Source organism: Pseudophryne corroboree, chromosome 11, assembly GCF_028390025.1.
Source record: "Pseudophryne corroboree isolate aPseCor3 chromosome 11, aPseCor3.hap2, whole genome shotgun sequence".
Classification (NCBI taxonomy): Eukaryota; Metazoa; Chordata; class Amphibia; order Anura; family Myobatrachidae; genus Pseudophryne; species Pseudophryne corroboree.
This window is the reverse complement of record NC_086454.1, coordinates 354,140,240-354,146,239: the sequence shown is the minus strand read 5'-3', so window position 1 is coordinate 354,146,239 and position 6,000 is coordinate 354,140,240.

Here is a 6,000-nt window from a genome sequence, read left to right as displayed (position 1 = left end):
GGTAGCGAGAATTGTTGAATAGGGGCGGGGCAATCGATGAGAAGTGTGTCTCCTGAAGTGAAACCACTTTCGCCCTAGCTTTATGGAAAGTTTCCAGAGCTAACCGTCTCTCATTAGGGGAATTCCAGCCGTGGACATTCAAGGAATAAAAAGCCATAATACATCAATAAACATGTCATGCAAAGAATGATGTGCCATACTGCGCAGTACGACTCCAAGGGTGGTAGGTGAAAAGGCCAAAGACTCAGACGAGGGAGAGATATAGAGACAGAGCAGGAAAGAAAGAACAAAAAAAGGAAGAAGAACAGATAGAAAAACAACTGAAATAGCCCTAAAATTAGGGCTACAGTGTTTGTCGCCTAAAAAACATGGCAACAAAACAAAACACATTGGGGGATGGACACTAGATGAAAACCCCCACACACCAACACAGTCAATAAATTGTAGTATAACGTTCATAAGCACTCTTGTAAACGAGAGACCAACTGCAATGAAACCGATCTCCGGCACTCAACATCAAGTCATCGGTACCACAAGAGTCAGCCGCAAGCTAGAAATCAACATATAAGCCGTAACACAGAAAGTTAACCACTGGCTATAAAGTAAGCCAGTAAACGGTGTCATGCACCGCAATGCACTAACTAAACACAGTACTTAGATGAAAAAAGGAAACATCGGTAAAAGGATACCCGAACATCAGTCTCCTTATCCCTCTGGAATCTGGGACAAAGGGTTGGATTTGGGTGGGAGGACTGAAATGTCGCAATCTGCCAGGAGTTTGGTTCCAGCATCGAAGTCCGATATCACATAGGAAGAAGAGTCGTATCGGACGATGAGTTTCACAGGGAATCCCCATCTGTATTGGATGTCGTTGTTACGAAGAGTCGCAGTAATAGGGTGGAATGCTCACCGTTTTGCTAAAGTATATTGGGAAAGGTCAGGGTAAATTTGCAGGCCTCCCAATATATCTGTATCTTCGGCTTGTCTGGCAGCTTTCAAGATGTCTTCTTTAATGTGGAAAAAGTGGACTCTTAACAATGTGTCCCTGAATAGTTTGAGGCGTATCCTCTCCTTGGTTTAGGCAGTCGGTGGACCCGATCCACGATAAGATCTTGGGTTGTTGCCTGTCAGGAATCGGTGTTCAGCAGCATCTCACTAACCCGCACGCTGGTGTGCAGGTCTCCGGAGGTCACGGCCCCATTCGCGGCTGTATGAATGCGCTGTCCGCGAGCGTCATGTTCAGTGTCGCTAAGTACCCCAGAACCGCATATAGTGTGTGCCCTGCTGTGTGCCATCCAATCCTGCAAGGTGTTTGCACACAGAGCCCAGCAACCAATCACCGCAGAGCAAGGGGTATAAGTTCCAGTCCGTGGCTCAGTCTCATTGCATCGGACGAGTCACATTCAGTGAACAAGTTCTCCTGGTTCCTGTTTCCAGTGGTTTCTCCGTCGTTTGATCTTCAGTCTTCAGTATTCCAGCTTGCTACGAACTCCAGCCACAGTCAGCCACTAACAACTTGCAGTAAAGGTGGGTACACACTAATAGATATATCTGCAGATCAATTGATCTGCAGACATATCTATGGACAGATCGGGCAGTGTGCTGTGCATACACACTGCCCGATCCGTCGGGGACTGACGTCATGAACTGGGCGGGCGTGTACACACGCCCGCCCAGTTCAGCTGTCAATCACCGCCGGCCGCCGCAGCATGTGTACGGCCCGTACACACACAGCGACGCGCCAATATATCGGTAGATATATTGGCCGTCGGCTGTGCTGCGCGGCCGACGCGATACGTCTGTGAACGACGGAGTTCACAGACGTATCGGCCGTACACACTGGCCGACGGTCCCGCGATATATCGGCCGTTGATGAGAACGGCCGATATATCGACCAGTGTGTACGGGCCTTAAGAGACTTTCTCCAGGTGTTTCTTCATTACTCAGCCTGTGCCGCTAATTACCAGCATTCAGCATTGTGCATTGCATTCAGCACTTAATATTACAACTTGCTGTGTTAGAGCCGTCCCCTGCTTGGCTTAATGAACGTGTGCTTCTACAGAGACTGTGTGCTTTCTATTGCTATTCATTATACACCGGAGTTTTGTTTACTTTCTTCCGATTTCAATATTACCATTACCATTTATATCAACCTTCAAGTTCATCATCATTACTCATTTGTTATCAGTGACTTTTGAATATTCATTTCATCGGATTAAGTTGTTATTCATTACTCCTGTCATCATTTGTACCAGTTCACCATTTCTATATCATTCCTGCTGTTGCTGACTTCCAAGTCAATCACCATTTTTCAATCATTTTGTTCAGTTGCTGTGATATCCCTGTGTGATAATAAATATCAGGCGCACATGCGCAGGACTTTTCTTCAGCCTCCTCCTTTCCGCTATCACACCTACACTGACCCACTAGTGCCCCCTCCGGGGACAGACAAAGCTACAGACCTGACATTGCTGAAGGGAGCAATTTCCAGAAAAGTTTGGTGACATAGCCTTTCAACTCGGCAGGGGCCACCGACTCCGGGATACCTCTGATCTTGAGATTGCTAAAGTAGTGAGTTTACAAATACTAATAAAAATAGAAACATTGCTTAACATCGGTTCCAGTACCAATCTTTAGGGCTAAAACATCGGTAGTACTGTACAAAGAAGGGCAACTAAAATGGTGCATGGCCGACATCACACAACTTACCCAGAAAGACTAAATAATCTTAAAATGTATAGTGTGGAGGAGAGAAGGGAAAGGGGGGACATGATAGAAACTGTCACATATATCAAGGGTTTTACTAAGGTACAGGAGGGAAACATTCTCCAAATGAAGAAAAGCAATAGGACACGAGGACATGCACTGAGGGATTATGGGTCATTAGGTCGACCACTTTTGGCTGACATGCATTAGGTCACCATGGTCATATGGTCGACATGGAAAAAGGTCAATACAAGTTTTTTGGATGTCGTTTTCTTCGTAAAGTGATGGTGAACCCCAATTAGTGCACCGTGTCCCCTCGCTTTGCTCGCCATGCTTTGGGCAAGGTGCCTCACTCCGCTACCGCGGCGCTCGACACAGGTTACCATTCCCAACCGTAGTCCATGTGGATCGTAACGTATGAAAAAGTTAACAAAAATAAAAAAAAACATTACATTACATGTCGACCTAGTGACCATGTCAACCAATAGTGGTCAACCTAATGACCGTATCCCCACTGAGACTGGAAGGGGGGGAAGTATGAGGAAAAATTACTTCACAGAAAGGGTAGTGGACAAGTGGAATAGCCTCCCATCGGAGGTGGTAGAGGCTAAGACAGTAGATCAATGTAAACATGCATGGGATAGACATAAGGATATCCTTAAACAGAAATAAGGATCAAATAAGGTCAGAGATAAAAATATGGGCCCTCATTCCGAGTTGATTGCACTTAGCAACTTTTTGCTGCTGGTGCGATCAACTAGACGCCGCCTATGGGGGAGTGTATTTTCGCATAGCAGGGCTGCTATGCTAAAAAAGTTTCACTCAAAACAAGACCAGGGTAAGAGTTACTTAACCTGTGTGACGGATCCAGCGATGATGGAGCCGGCTTTGACGTCACACCTCCGCCCTCCATTCACCTGGACACGCCTGCGTTTTACTTACCACTCCCCGAAAACGGCAGCAAACGGTAAGTTGACGCTCCGGAACGCCCTCTTGCCGTCCATATTCTTGCGGTCGCCGCTGCAACCGCTTTCTTCTTTGCCAGCATTGTTGCCCGGCGACCCCTGTCGCCGGGCAATGCGCACACCGCACATGTGCATTCCAGACCCGTTCGCACCGCAGCGAAGAACCGCTGCGTGCGAGCGAGTCGGAATGACCCCCATGGTAACAAAAAAAGGGTCAGATAAGATCGGCCAAGTGGCTCTTATCTGCCGTTAGATTCTATGTTTACCAAAGTTTTCTTTCTATAGCCCATCCCTAGTGTCTCTAATTTCCAGATGTCCCAGTCTCTATCTGTCTGTCTTGCTCAAATTCTCTGACAAATTTGCACTGAAAATTCTGTGGTACATATAGAACATGTAAACAAAACCTGGGAACACATCAGGGAATATTTTTAACTATTTGGCCGATTCCGACACATCAGAATGACGAATTCTTCAAATTGTCCTAATGTGTATGAACTATGGGGGTCATTCCGAGTTGATCGTTTGCTAGCTGTTTTTAGCAGCCGTGCGAACGCATAGTCGCCGCCCACAGGGGAGTGTATTTTAGCTGTGCAAGTGTGCGAACGCCTGTGCAGCCGAGCGGTACAACAGCAGTTTGTGAATAGGTCTGAACTTACTCAGCCGCTGCGATCACTTCAGCCTGTCCGGTCCCGGAATTGACGTCAGACACCCGCCCTGCAAACGCTTGGACACGCCTACGTTTTTCCAACCACTCCCGGAAAATGGTCAGTTGCCACAAACGCCTTCTTCCTGTCAATCTCCTTGCGATCGGCCGTGCGAATGGATTCTTCGTTCAATCCATCGCTCAGCAACAATCCGCTTTGTACCCGTGCAACGCGCCTGCGCATTGCAGTGCATATGCAGTGGTGACCTGATCGTTGTGCTGCAAAACACGGCAGCGTCCGATCAGGTCGGAATGACCCCCTTTGAGCGCTCCCGCTGTTTTGTTCGTAGCTAGATCTTTTGCACATGCAGGAAAATCTGGTTAATAACAGCAGACTCCTGGATGTGGCCACTGATGATATATTTTGTTAGATTGCATTATGTGTACGCACTATAGCATTTGTCCGGGTGTTCAGAGGAAATCGTTGACGACATTGCATCGTTTGCCAGTCGTCTAATGTGTACCTAGCATTACAACGCTAAGAAGATAAAAAATATATAAATCTGTAATTTCAAGGGAAATTTTCCCCTGTTCAGAAAATAGGATTTTGGTACTTACCAGGTAAATCCTTTTCTTTGAATCCATAGGGGGCACTGGAGTACTCTTGGGATATGGACGGCTTCCGTAGGAAACAGCACTGAATATTTAAATTTAGAACACTCCACCCCTCCATATCCCCGAGTACCTCAGTGTTTTTTTACTGTGCCGAACAGGAACTATAGAGAGGTTGACAATGGAGTATTACATATAACATAAGGGCCAACAACGAAGTTGACCCATAACGGTACAGACAACTAAACAGTTGACACCATAACCATCACTTGATAAATTTGAACCAGTCGGTGAGAGTGTGTTACCATAAGATCCTCTGAACTTACCACAAACCAGGTAAAACTGCTCTGGGTGGGCGTCCAGTGCCCCCTATGGATTCAAATAAAAGGATTTACCTGGTAAGTACCAAACTCCTATTTTCTTTTTCATCCACTAGGGGTCACTGGAGTACTCTTGGGACGTACCAAAGCTTCCCCCGTGGGCGGGAGAGCTGTTTGGCACCTGTAACACTAGGCGGCCAAAGCTAGATGCTGATGCCGCAAACGTATCAAACTTGAAAAAGCGCACAAACGTGTGCACTGAAGACCATGTAGCCGCACGGCAAAGCTGCGTCGTAGAAGCTCCCCGACTAGCTGCCCATGAAGTTCCCACAGAACGTGTGGAATGAGCTGTTACTGATGTAGGCGGCTGTAACCTAGCATGAAGGTAAGCTTGACGTATGGTCAGTTTTATCCATCTGGCTAAGGTTTGTTTAGACGCTGGCCAACCCATCTTGGCAGCATCATAGAGAACAAACAACGTATCCGTCTTACGAACTGAAGACGTTCGGGATACATAAACACGTAATGCGCGTACCACATCCAGAGTTCCAGAATGTGCTGTTAACACAGGAACTACTATTGGTTGATTGATGTGAAAAGATGACACTACCTTTGGTAAGAAAGCGGGATTCGTCCGAAGTTCCGCTCTGTCATCATGAAACACCAAATACGGTGGCTTGCATGACAAGGCACCCAAATCTGAAACACGCCTTGCCGAAGCTAAGGCTAGAAGAAAAATTGTTTTCCAAGTGAG